The following is a 14680-nucleotide window of genomic DNA, read 5'->3' on the forward strand; positions in this document are numbered from 1 at the left end:
GAGTGCTTTGAAGGAAGTGGATGCGCGCAGGCTCCCAGGGACAAGGTAAAGTATTATGCCGGGGGGGTTGCGTGTTCACCTATACAGTATGCCTCCAGTTTCCCCACTACAACTCCCAGCATGCCCTGACAGCCAATAGATGTCAGGGCAAGCTGGGAGTTGTAGTGGGGAAACAGCTGGAGGCACCCTGTATAGGTGAACTAAGGGCGGAAGTGTCGGCCCCAGCAGGCATCAGTGACGTTGTGCCTGCTGGGGAAGTCTGCCTGGTAGTGAGCACACTACCAGGCAGACAAAAAGGCATTTTTAATATGTAAAAAAAATAAATTAAAGGCAGGGAGGGTGTTAGGGATAGATGGGTAATAGGTAGGGACAGAAAAAAGAAAAAAGGGATGGTGGGAGCTACCCTTTAAGGACTTAGGGCGTACCTGTACGTCATGAGTCCGCTCCTGCACTATAACGCGGAGCCACAGCGTGGCTCTGCATCATAGCGGGTCGGCTAATAGCGCACGGCACTGATCGCGGTGCTGAGAGCTATTAACCCTTTAGGCGCGGCGTTCAAAGTTGAACACCGCGTTTAAACTTAAAGTAAAACATTGCTGGTTAGCTCAGGGGGGCTGTTTGGGATCGCTGTGGCGAAATTGCGGCATCCCGAAGAGTTCTAGGACATCAGGAGGGTCCCTTACCTTGCCTCCTGTTGTCCGATCACCGAATGACTACTCAGTGCCTGAGATCCAGGCATGAGCAGTCAAGCAGCAGAATCATTGATCAATGGTTTCCTATGAGAAACCATTTATCAATGTAAAAGATCAGTGTGTGCAGTGTTATAGCCCCCTATGGGAAAACAATGATCAGTGTGTCCAGTGTTATAGTCTCCTATGGGATAACAATGATCTGTGTGTGCAGTGTTATAGTCTCCTATGGGATAACAATGATCAGTGTGTGCAGTGTTATATTCTCCTATGGGATAACAATGATCAGTGTGTGCAGTGTTGTAGTCTCCGATGGGATAAGAATGATCAGTGTGTGCAGTGTTATAGTCTCATGGGATAACAATGATCAGTTTGTGCAGTGTTATAGTCTCCTGTGGGATAACAATGATCAGTGTGTGTAGTGTTATGGTCTCTTATATATAACACTGCAAAAACAAAGTTAATAAAGATCATGTAACCCCTTCCCTAATAAAAGTTTGAATCCCCCCCCCTTTTCCCATTTAAAAAAAAAAGTTATAAATAAAAATAATCATGTGGTATAGCCGCATGCAGAAATGTCCGATTTATAAAAATATATAATTAATTAAACCGCACAGTCAATGGCGTACGCACACAAAAATTCCAGAGTCCAAAATAGCGTATTTTTGGTCACTTTTTATATCATGAAAAAATTAATAAAAAGCGATCAATAAGTCCGATCAATACAAAAATGGTACCGCTAAAAACTTCAGAACACGGTGCAAAAAATAAGCCCTCATACCACACCATACGCGGAAAAATAAAAAAGTTATAGGGGTCAGAAAATGAGAATTTTAAACGTATACATTTTCCTGCATGTAGTTATGATTTTTTTCTGAAGTACGACAAATGCAAACCTATATAAGTAGGGGATCATTTTAATCGTATGGACCTACAGAATAAAGATAAGGTGTCATTTTTACTGAAAAATGTACTGCATAGAAACGGAAGCCCCAAAAAATTACAAAATTGTGTTTTTTCTTCAATTTTGTCGCACAATGATTTTTTTTCCCGCTTCGCCATAGCTTATTGGATAAAATGACTGATGCCATTACAAAGTAGAATGAGTGGCGCAAAAAAAAATAAGCCTCATATGGATTTTTTGCTGCAAAATTGAAAGGGTTCTGATTTTTTAAAGGTAAGGAGGAAAAAAGGAAAGTGCAAAAAACGGAAAAACCCTAAGTCCTTAAGGGGTTAAACCTCCGGTACACGGGTCATGTTGTCAGAGGGAGTCCAGCCTAATCCTGAGAAGGTAGAGATTGTTAAGAACTGGCTAACCCCGCGCACAGTGAAAGACGTCAGGAGCTTCCTGGGATTTCCGCTTCATTCCCCATTTCGCTCAGATTGCAGAACCCCTCACGGCTCTACTCAGGGGTACGGCGAAGGAGAACTACAGTGGAAGACTACCTGTTGAGTAGGCCGAAGAGCAAGAGACAGCGTTCAGAGCTCTTAAACACCTGTTGACAGAACAACCCATTCTGACGTATCCAGACTACAGTCAGCCATTCCGGTTGTATACTGATGCCAGCTTTGAAGGTCTGGGAGCTGTCCTGTCCCAAGTTCTAGAAGGGCAAGAGTAAGTGATAGCCTATGCCAGTTGTAATCTGCGAGGAGCAGAGAAGAATGATGCCAACTATAGCTCCTTCAAGCTGGAACTCCTCACCCTCGTATGGGCTGTAACTGAAAAGTTTAAAGACTACTTGGCTGCCACGCCATTCACTATCTACACGGATAATAACCCGTTGGCCCATCTGAATACTGCCAAACTGGGTGCCATCGAGCAGCTTTGGGCCTCAAGATTGGCCAACTACAACTTCACCATCAAGTATAGAAGCGGCAAGTCAAATGTCAGCGCCGATGTATTGTCTCGAATGACCCCCGGCAAAGAACCACCTGTCGAGGACCAGTGGGAAGACGTGGAGATGCCCCCATTTTACCAGAGGTTCATGAGTCAGAATACTGTGACCACCCTTGAAGGGGGTGAACCCAGGTCCGAGAAGGTCCAGGAAGACCTATACACCTGGAAGACTCTACAAGATGAAAGTTGAGTCATGGGGGATCTGTTGGACTCAATATGACACACGTGTAGGGCAATATACTGCTAGCAGCACGCCAACTAAAAATATCTCATGAAGTGAGCGACTTTAAAAGACATGACTCACGGGACCTTCATTTTAAATAGTGGAAAACAGCAGCATTTTCGGTATGTTCACCAGTCATGGCACAACGTCACCAGTCATGGCACAATGCATGAATAAGGGGGTCTGCTCCTGAAACGTTGTGCCATGACTGGTGAACATACTGAAAAGGCTGCTGTTTTCCACTATTTAAAATGAAGGTCCTGTGAGACTATCTATGTGCAATAAGGATAAAGAAAATAAAGTCGGAAGAATTTCCATTTCAAGAAACGTGAGTCATGTCTTTTAAAGTCGCTCACTTCATGAGATATTTTTAGTTGGCGTGCTGCTAGCAGTATATTGCCCTACACGTGTGTTATATTGAAGCTGTTAAGAGGAGTTGGATGGAGCTCTGAATTTACGGGCATTTCATTTATATGCAACTTTCTAATTTGAGACTGAACTGTTACATTGTGCATTAGAAGGATCTGTTGCATTACCTTCTGATGAAAAAGGTACCAACTGTCTACGCCGGGCCCAGTGTGACTAAAATTTTAAATGTCTGTGGTGACAGAGGAAGCAACTGTTCGTGCACAAGGGACTGTTGTACTGAAACTCTTTGGATCCGCTTTCTGGTGATCGACTTCATCAGATTCTGGTTCCCCGAAGAGACGTGACGATGGTCCTTAACGCATACCATGATCAGTCGGGACACTTTGGAGTCCACAAGACCGAGGCTACTGTTAGATGAAGGTTCTATTGGATTGGGATACGGAGCGACATTGAGAAATGTCTGCAACGTCACCAAGAGCGGCCGCAAAGACGCAAGAGCACCCCTCCATTCCATTCAGAGTGAAAGGCTTAACCAGTTGGTCGCGCTAGACCATGTCAAGTTGTCTCCTACCCGGTCCGGGTACACTTATGTTCTCACCATGGTGGATCACTACTCCAAGTGGGTTGTTGTAGTGCCCGTTAAAGACCTCACAGCCAAAACCAGGGCCCAGATGTTCTTCTCCCATTTGGTGCAAATCATTGAGTGTCCGGAGTCTTTCCTAATGGACCAAGGAACGGCCTTTGAGGCCCAATTGCTTACCACCCTCAAGGGAACGGGCTCTGTGAGCGCATCAATCAAGTTTTTATCCACATGCTGCAAGCCTCGTCTGTGTCAAGGCACGAAGAGTGGGCCCGGTTGTTACCTGAATTGCTGGAAATTTAGAATAACACAGTCCACTGTCCTACTGGATACACCCCGTTCTACTTGATGACGGGCTGACAGAGGCAGCTACAAAAAGACCAGACGTTTGGACTTCATGCTCCCTTCAACAACTCTCTGAAAGCTTCTATGGAGTGGGTCTCTGACCACCAAAGAAGGATCCAGGAGGCAAAAGAGATTGTCAGTAAAAAGATGGGCAAGGCTCAGCAAAGGCCACAGCAAGACTACAACCGTCACGCTTCCGCCAAACCTCTCCAGTTAGGCGACAAGGAGAATTCAGATAGGAAGCCAGAAGTCAAGTTGCCGGGTATACAAGGGAATAAGGAAATGCTAGCTACTCAGGTAATGACTGCTTTCACAGGCATCTTCCCAGTGACTGATGCCTGGTAATATAGGGAGATGCACATGTGGTCCATCAGTAGCTAGCCACTCAGACAGCAGGGCGTAACCCGGCAACCTTGCAACAACACCTTGTCAGCACCTGTTAACACTGCTGGTGCTGACAGTACCCCACCCCCTTTTAAGAGGGGCCACCGGACCCTTAAAACTGGGTCTAGGTTTGTCTGGGTGAGAATTGTGGAATTTCTTAATTAAAGTGGTCACATGGACAAAAGAGGCCGGAACCCACGATCTCTCCTCCGGACCATAACCTTTCCAATGAACTAAGTACTGGACAGAATTCTGTACCCTTCTGCTATCCAATATTCTAGCGACCTCATACTCAAGCTCTCTGTCAACCTCAACCGGAGGAGGCAGACTCGGGACTGGAGACTGAGTAGGAACAGAACGTTTTAACAAGGAGCAATGGACACATTATGAATCTTAAAAGAAGATGGTCATTTTAATCTGTAACTCACAGGATTAATAACTTCAATTACCTCATAAGGTCGAATGAACCTAGATGCCAGTTTCTTAGACGGAACCTTGAGACGAAGATTTTTCCGTAGACAACCACACTTTATCACCAACTTTACATTTTATGCCACAAGTACGTCTCTTGTCGGACGATTTATTTTGTAGTACTTGGGCCTTTTCCAGGTTCTTCTGAATCTGAGCCCAAACTGTGCACAGTTTACTCATAGTGGTGTTGACCTCAGGGTTATCCCTATCAGTATAGGTACAGGGTCTCTTAGGAATAGATAATGGACACAGCTCCCCCTGCAGGACGAATCCGAGGAGTCTTAGCTCGGGCACACACATCACAAGAAGCAACAAAAGCTTTCACATCCCTGTTCAGGGTTGACCACCAAAATCTCTTTTTAAGCAATCTCCTTGTACCATGGATACCAGGATGACCTGTTAACAGCAAACAATGAGATTCCTCGATTATACGGAGGCGAAACCGATTAGGTACAAAGATTTTGCCTCTAGGAATCTCTGGAGGAACCAAACTCAAAATTTCCGATGTTAAATCGGCAGATACTGCAGAGATAACCGCACCTTCTGGAAGAATAGTCTCAGGATTAGAGTCTATAGGCTGAGAAGCGCTGAAACTTCGAGACAAGGCATCAGGTAAAAGTTCAATAGCACAGACATAATCTCGGTGTGGGGGCAAAGCAGAGGAGGCCTCCTCAGAAAAAACGTCACAAAAATCTGAAATAAATTCGGGTTGAATACTTTTACCCACACCGAGAGTAGCAAGAGAGACGGTAATGCATTTGTTAGAACACTCAGATCCCCACTTGATAAGTTCCCCTGAGGTCCAATCAAAAACAGGGTTATGATTTCTTAACCAGGGTAAAGCCAGAATCAGATCTACAGACAAATTTTTAAGAACAAAAAAGGTGATTTTTTCAAAATGCATAGAACCGACCAATAATCCCACTTCGGGAGTAGAAAAACTGACACAACCCCCTGACAAGAGTGAATTCTACACTCCAGAAATGGGAATCGGGTCCAACCATCTCAAAGGTAAATTTAAAGACTTCATAAATTTTAGATCCACAAAATTAGCAGCAGAACCAGAATCAACAAAAGCTTTACCAAATATTTTTCTCTTTTGAAAACATATTTGCACTGGTAACAAAATTTTTGAAGATAAATTCGGAGGTACCTGTGCGCCTAAATGACCTCCCTGATTGTCATTTAGGCGCTGGCGTTTGACGCAATTCTGGAACCGATGTCCTTCGTCTCCACAAAAGAAACATGTGCTTTTCTTCCGAATGGATTTTCTCTGCTGAGGGGGGAAATTTCCCAATCTATAGGTTCCTCGGAAGAGACATGAGGGACAGGAAAAGAAGGAAACATGGAGGAAGGAGAGTGAGGAACAGAAATAAAAGTCCGCTCTCAATCTCTTTCTTTCATACGTCTGTCAGGTCTATAGCTAATGTCATGGCTTGTTCTAATGAGTCAGGTGATGGATAACTTACAAAAGCATCCTTAATAGCGTCAGATAATCCTAGTCTGAACTGACACCTAAGGGCTGGATCATTCCAACCCAAAGCTGTGCACCACGTCCGAAAATTTGCACAGTACTCCTCTGCTGTTCTCTTTCCCTGCTTAAGACTGACTAGCTGCGATTCTGCAAAGGCTGCACGGTCTGGATCATCATAAAGAAGGCCCAAAGCAGAAAAGAAATCATCCACTGAACTTAATTCAGGAGCTGAGGAAGGTAAGGAGAAGGCCCACTCTTCAGGGTCTCCTTACAACAAAGACAATATAAATCCTACTCTCTGGTCCTCTGTGCTAGTAGACTGTGGTCTCATGTGAAAATATAGCTTACAATTCTCTCTGAAGACAACACATTTTTTTCTGACACCTGAAAAACGGTCAGGAAGATTAATTTTAGGGTCACTTGAAACAGCTGGAGGACAGACCACTGACTGACCATTAGCTGTCTCCTGAGCCTTAACCCTCTCAGCAAGAGATTGTACTAACTGGGTTAATCCCTGCATTTGCTCTACTAAAGCAGTCATTTCTTCCATCATAGCAGATGCAGGTAGTAGTTTGGGCCTGTGAAAATGTCACGTATGGGCAGGGAAGGAGTGCTCGCTAAGCTCACCCGCGCCCCTGTCCCTGCCTACTTGTCCGCCTATCCTAAATGATAGGCCGGCAACTGGTCGACAATCCCTTCCTAAATAAGTGAGGGGAGTCAAATGTCAAAACAATAAAATACAATCCTGTCAGTTGTCAGGAGCAACAGGGAAACAAGCAACTAACAAAGACAAACTAAACATACACACATAAAGTCAATGTCAGTCAAACCGAGTCTAGTCAGAAGTGGGAAGAGGTGCCGAATCGCTATAACCAAAGAGAATTCAGATATGAAGCCAGAAGTCAAGTTGCCGGGTATACAAGGGAATAAGGGAATGCTAGCTACTCGGGTAATGACTGCTTTCACAGGCATCTTCCCAGTGACTGATGCCTGGTAATATAGGGAGATGCACATGTGGTCAATCAGTAGCTAGCCACTCAGACAGCAGGGCGTAACCCGGCAACCTTACAACAACACCTTGTCAGCACCTGTTAACCCTGCTGGTGCTGACAACCAGCTCCAACTCTGGAATTTAATAATCATGACGCCCCTATCACTTCAGTCGTGACAAGAGCTCCCGAAGAAGGATGTGTTCCTGACTTGCAAGAGGTGGTGCTGTGCAGATCCCAATGGTCTACCCAGGGTCAGCTACCCAAGAGATACAAAGACGAATCCATGTACAGTTTAGTACCACACATAGTCCCTAAGTACAAATAGTCGTGTACACATATCAGTCATGTCACTAGGGCTGTAAAACTATCATATGTAATTTTCTTGTGTCCACGTTCTCAGGATACTTTGCTGGCCAGAAGGTATTCCTATACCAGCAACGCACGTAACTAAAAAGTCTAAGGTAACAAGTGTCAAGCGTTGTCTAGAAAATGTCTAGCTTAATTATAGCTAAAGTGTTCTGGGGAGAAGTGTGTCATGCCAAGGGACCCCAGTAGCCAAGGCATTGGAAATAAAGCCTCAGGCAACCCAATCTGCCACCATTCTGTCTCTAAAGTAAATATTCAGTTATATACATATGTATAGTTGTCATATGTATAGTCATAGTCATGATAAATGTTCATAAGTAATGTTTATAACATAGTCATAAGTATGTTGTTATCGATATATAGTCCTGATTCTCCAATAGTCCTACAGTTATAAAGTTATCAGTTGTCAGGGCATGTATGGACATTTATACAGAGACTCTTTGTCATCATCCATTCTTTTCAAGCACAGCCTAGATATGGACGTTAAGTGTAATGCCCTAGGACTGCATGCGGCCCCGTGGCCACTTCGCTCCTCCGCCCTCTAGGAATGACAGGCAGAGTCCCTGCATGTCCTTGGGGCTCTCCTGCAGCAAATCCCATAATATATACAAGTTATGTGTAGTTATGTATTATTAGTGTAATATACCTTTAAATCTTTGTACCACATGATTGTAATGTTACCCAGAGAACCCCAGTGACCAGGTGACCTCCCTCATATATACACATACTTACACCTGCCGCCTCCGGATCCCCTCCGCCACGTAGATAATACATACACACATCCTTCTAGCTTACTCACATCTGTCATACATTCACACATACACACACACACATCATACACCCGCCGCGCCCCCCCCCCCCCCCACACGCATAATACATACATACAAATCATATATACACATACATACACCTGCTGCCTTCGGATCCCCTCCGCCACACAGATAATAGATACACACATCATTCTAGCTTACTCACATCTGTCATACATTCACACATACACACACACACATCATACAATCGCCGTGCCCCCCCCCCACACACGCATAATACATACATACAAATCATATGTACACATACATACACCTGCCACCTTCGGATCCCCTCCACCACGCAGATAATACATACACACATCCTTCTAGCTTACTCACATCTGTCATACATTCACACACACACACACACACACATCATACACCCGCTGCGCCCCCCCCCACACACGCATAATACATACATACAAATCATATATACACATACATACACCTGCCACCTTCGGATCCCCTCCACCACGCAGATAATACACACACACATCCTTCTAGCTTACACACATCTGTCATACATACACATACATCATTCATGCACATCATACATACACATGCCGCCTCCAGACACCAAACTCCTCTTACACATATAATACATACACATACATCCACACACAGCATACATACACCCGCCACCTCCGGATCCCCCCCTGCGTGCATAATACATACACAGAGGCATAGCCTGTAGCTTCTGGGCCCCCATGCAAAATCTCCAACAGTGCCCCATATGCCAATTATATTACTGGTCTCTAATGGGGAAGATGTACTTTGGGGCCCCCTCAGGCACCAGGGCCCAGATGCGACTGCTACCTCTACAGCTACACCCCTGCACATACACATCTATCATCCATCCTTTTAGCTTACACACATCTGTCATACATACACACATCATACATACATACATCTTGCTTACACACACATATATCATTCATTAGATACATACACACATCATACATAAACATGCATTATATATATATATATATATATATATATATCATACATACACACACACACATTATACATACCAATGCCGCCTCCGGACCCCAAATCTCCCCCCCCCCCCTCCCGTCCTTGGCCTCCTCAACTGCGGCCACCATGAAGGTCAGCACCGAGGCTTGTTGCTGATCGGGTCCAGTGGAGGCAGTTCTGCGCTCACCGCCAGGATTTTTCCGATCCCTGCCGCCAGAGCCCTAAGGCAGCTGCTTTAGTTTCCTTAGGCTAGCCTGCCTCTAGGTGTCAGCACAGCTTCATTCCTAGACTGGTTTCTCTTAATAGAGCACGGGCTCTATTCACACCCTGACGTGTCCATGGGCCCCATACATGCAGTGTGGGCCACAAGAGTGTATGGTGGGTTTATGATTTTGTACCTTTATGAGTCTGACACTATCTATATAGTCAGACTCAGTAAAAAAAACATATACTGCACAGTATTGGTGTCAGCGAATACTAACAGCTATGTAAAGGAGTTACACAGACCTGACAGCAGCGCAGACAGCTATGTGAAGGAGTTGATGTCCCAGTGCGGGATATGCATCTCACAGTCCTATCAGCTTGAGTCCCTGCACATCCCCAGCGCTCACTTGCATTGTACCCCTATGGTCTGTATAATTGTATATTATGTGTAAAGGACCTTTGATATGGTCACATGGTTATTGATCACATGATAATGGTTGTCATATGTTAAAGTCACATGTTTTGTTACCCAGAGAGCACCAGGTGACCAGATGACCCCCAGCTAGCCTATGGGCAACTTGCTCAGCCCCCATTATAAGAGGGGGAGTTACACAGACCTGACAGCTGCACAGACCGCTATGTGAAGAAGTTAAACAGACTCAACCACAACATAGACAGCTATGTGGAGGAGTTGCATTGCCTGGACAAGTACACAACTAGTGACTGGAGGTGTTACACAGACTCTACAGCAGAACAGTCAGCTATGTGGAGGAGTTGCATTGCCTGGACAAGTACACAACTAGTGACTGGAGATGTTACACAGACTCTACAGCAGAACAGTCAGCTATGTGGAGGAGTTGCATTGCCTGGACAAGTACACAACTAGTGACTGGAGGTGTTACACAGACTCTACAGCAGAACAGTCAGCTATGTGGAGGAGTTAAACAGACTCTACAACAGAAAAATATTTGGAAATTTTTAATGAAACTAAAATAGTTTGAATTTATTAGGCAAATAAAAAAATCACTAGACTGTTGAGTATAATTGGCAGACTGGTCAGGAGGAGATGTTGTTTTATATACTTGTATTTATAAGTGGGCTGGAGCCATGCAGGGGGTCTCAACACCAGAAGGAGTCCATAATGGATAAGGAGGTCCTTATTCCTGCTCTGCGGTTGGGTTCATGTTCAGGAATTTCTCCTGTCCGATTTCTTTGTGTATTTGATGCTCGGTCATTTCGGTTGATTCTGCCCTTCCTGGCCAGACTGCACCCTAAAAAAAAGATGTTTAGACATCATCACTTCCTCTTTCTTAGCCAAGTATTGGAGATCCCGCCCTCCACCTCCTATGGTATATATATATATATATATATATATATATATATATATATACAAAAGGGGTAGAGGGGCCAAGCTCTATATACAGAAGGGGTGGAGGGGCCGAGCCTTAAAGGGGTATTCCAGGCAAAACCTTTTTTTATATATATCAACTGGCTCCGGAAAGTTAAACAGATTTGTAAATTACTTCTATTAAAAAATCTTAATCCTTCCAATAGTTATTAGCTTCTGAAGTTTTCTGTCTAACTACTCAATGATGATGTCACGTCCCGGGACGTGAGTCATCAGAGAGCAGTTAGACAGAAAACAACAACTCAACTTCTGAAGCTAATAACTATTGGAAGGATTAAGATTTTTTAAAAGAAGTAATTTACAAATCTGTTTAACTTTCCGGAGCCAGTTGATATATTTATATATATATATATAAAAAAGTTTTGGCCTGGAATACCCCTTTATATATACATAAGGGGTGGAGGGGCTAAGTCCTAAATACAGAAGAAGGGGAAGGGGCCGAGCCTTGTATACAGCAAGTGTGGAAGGGCCGAATCTTATATACAGAAGAGGGGGAAGGGGACGAGTTTTATATACAGAAGGAGTGGAAGGGCCGAGTCTTCCCTTCTGTATGCAAAACTCGGCCCTTCCACTCATTCTGTATGTAAGAGACCATGCAGTGACCAGGAAAAGCAGGAGCAATGGACGAATGATAGCAGGAGAACGGCTGGTAAGAAAACCAGGTCGGTTATTCAGCAGAGATGCAACGCGTTTCGCAGCTTCATTGGGCATTTCAGATAGGGCCATCACACAGGTTATTTAGCCGTAGCGATTAACCCTTTACAATACTAACAATACAATAATACAGCACATAAAAAATGTACATAAAATAATATTCTATCATACAAAAGTTATATATAACAAAGGAAGAAGAATATATATATATATATATATATATATATATATATATATAAGATCAATTCAATAACTAACAACCAATACAATGAATAGTACTTTATTATCGGACAAATCCGCGTCAATGTGAACAGACCACGCCCACTATATTGTAATAATACAAAAAAAGAAACTTATAATCAATTAAATGAATAATGCTTTATATGGAAGAAAACCGCATCAATGTGTATGCGCAGCTACAAAGAAATCCTATTTCTATGGGTCAGATTGTAATCATTTAACGAGGGTTTTCTATAGATTCATTAAAACCATAAGGGGTTAAAGATTCAGGATTTATTCATCTTGGAAATCTCTTTGGAGTTTCTAATGGGAAAGATTCAAGGATAGTTAATGGTATTGTTTCCATATCTCTATGGTGAGATATCTACATTTACCACGGAATGAATATACTGAGTGGTGCTCTAGAGGTTAATGGTAAAAAGAAAATCTTTAGCTTGAAGGTCTAGACAAAGAGCGTTAGCTGCGACAGGAGAGCTGTCCATTTCTATTTTACGATGGGTGGTATCATTTTTAACAGATTGCATGAAGTTGAAATCGAAACTATTAATAAAAAGGTGCAAAAGTATAAGTATATATACAGTGGTCCCTCAAGTTACAATATTAATTGGTTCCGGGACGACCATTGTATGTTGAGACCATTGTATGTTGAGACCATAACTCTATGGAAACCTGGTAATTGGTTCTGAAACCCCCAAAATGTCATCCAAAAATAGGAAAAAGTGAGGATTAAAGAAAAATAAGTAGATAACTAATACAGATAAAGCAAATCCTTATATATAAAAGTGATAAAGATCTGCTGGGAGCTGTAAATCACTGTCTATGTCAGTGTTTCCCAAGCAGGGAGCCTCCAGCTGTTGCAAAACTACAACTCCCAGCATGCCTTCGGCTGTCCGGGCATGCTGGGAGTTGTAGTTTTGCAACAGCTGAGGGCACCCTGCTTGGGAAACACTGGTCTATGTAGAGGACAGGAGCTTCTTCAGGGTCCTCTGCAGTACATGCAATGTCCAAAAAAAGTAACATGGAGCCGCCCTCACCTGGTGTCCAAAGGAGCAGCTAATCCTGGTACAGGTAAAGTGTACAGAACATGTAATACCTCCCTGTACTGTAGGGGGCGCTACCAGACACCAGTCAGTGCATACACTTCAGTAATACAGGTAAAGAGTACAGAACATGTAATACCTCCCTGTACTGTAGGGGGCGCTACCAGACACCAGTCAGTGCATACACTTCAGTAATACAGGTAAAGAGTACAGAACATGTAATACCTCCCTGTACTGTAGGGGACGCTACCAGACACCAGTCAGTGCATACACTTCAGTAATACAGGTAAAGAGTACAGAACATGTAATACCTCCCTGTACTGTAGGGGGCGCTACCAGACACCAGTCAGTGCATACACTTCAGTAATACAGGTAAAGAGTACAGAACATGTAATACCTCTCTGTACTGTAGGGGGTGCTACCAGACACCAATCAGTGCATACACTTCAGTAATACAGGTAAAGAGTACAGAACATGTAATACCTCTCTGTACTGTAGGGGGCGCTACCAGACACCAGTCAGTGCATACACTTCAGTAATACAGGTAAAGAGTACAGAACATGTAATACCTCTCTGTACTGTAGGGGGCGCTACCAGACACCAGTCAGTGCATACACTTCAGTAATACAGGTAAAGAGTACAGAACATGTAATACCTCTCTGTACTGTAGGGGGCGCTACCAGACACCAGTCAGTGCATACACTTCAGTAATACAGGTAAAGAGTACAGAACATGTAATACCTCTCTGTACTGTAGGGGGCGCTACCAGACACCAGTCAGTGCATACACTTCAGTAATACAGGTAAAGAGTACAGAACATGTAATACCTCCCTGTACTGTAGGGGGCGCTACCAGACACCAGTCAGTGCATACACTTCAGTAATACAGGTAAAGAGTACAGAACATGTAATACCTCTCTGTACTGTAGGGGGCGCTACCAGACACCAGTCAGTGCATACACTTCAGTAATACAGGTAAAGAGTACAGAACATGTAATACCTCCCTGTACTGTAGGGGGGGGGGGGTACCAGACACCAGTCAGTGCATACACTTCAGTAATACAGGTAAAGGGTACAGAACATGTAATACCTCCCTGTACTGTAGGGGGGGGGGGTACCAGACACCAATCAGTGCATACACTTCAGTAATACAGGTAAAGAGTACAGAACATGTAATACCTCCCTGTACTGTAGGGGACGCTACCAGACACCAGTCAGTGCATACACTTCAGTAATACAGGTAAAGAGTACAGAACATGTAATACCTCCCTGTACTGTAGGGGGCGCTACCAGACACCAGTCAGTGCATACACTTCAGTAATACAGGTAAAGAGTACAGAACATGTAATACCTCTCTGTACTGTAGGGGGCGCTACCAGACACCAGTCAGTGCATACACTTCAGTAATACAGGTAAAGAGTACAGAACATGTAATACCTCCCTGTACTGTAGGGGGCGCTACCAGACACCAGTCAGTGCATACACTTCAGTAATACAGGTAAAGAGTACAGAACATGTAATACCTCTCTGTACTGTAGGGGGCGCTACCAGACACCAGTCA

At 43.9% G+C, this 14680-nt stretch overlaps 1 protein-coding gene across 1 annotated transcript in view; it reads right to left on the reverse strand.

The window, feature by feature from the left end:
* Nucleotides 1-10057: 10057 nt before the first annotated feature.
* Nucleotides 10058-14680, reverse strand: part of LOC130282317 (riboflavin-binding protein-like) — a gene marked incomplete in the record, with an annotated part of 133356 nt that continues 128733 nt past the window's right edge. The window contains 1 exon segment of the mRNA XM_056530426.1: nt 10058-11049.

Source organism: Hyla sarda, chromosome 7 (assembly GCF_029499605.1).
Source record: "Hyla sarda isolate aHylSar1 chromosome 7, aHylSar1.hap1, whole genome shotgun sequence".
Classification (NCBI taxonomy): Eukaryota; Metazoa; Chordata; class Amphibia; order Anura; family Hylidae; genus Hyla; species Hyla sarda.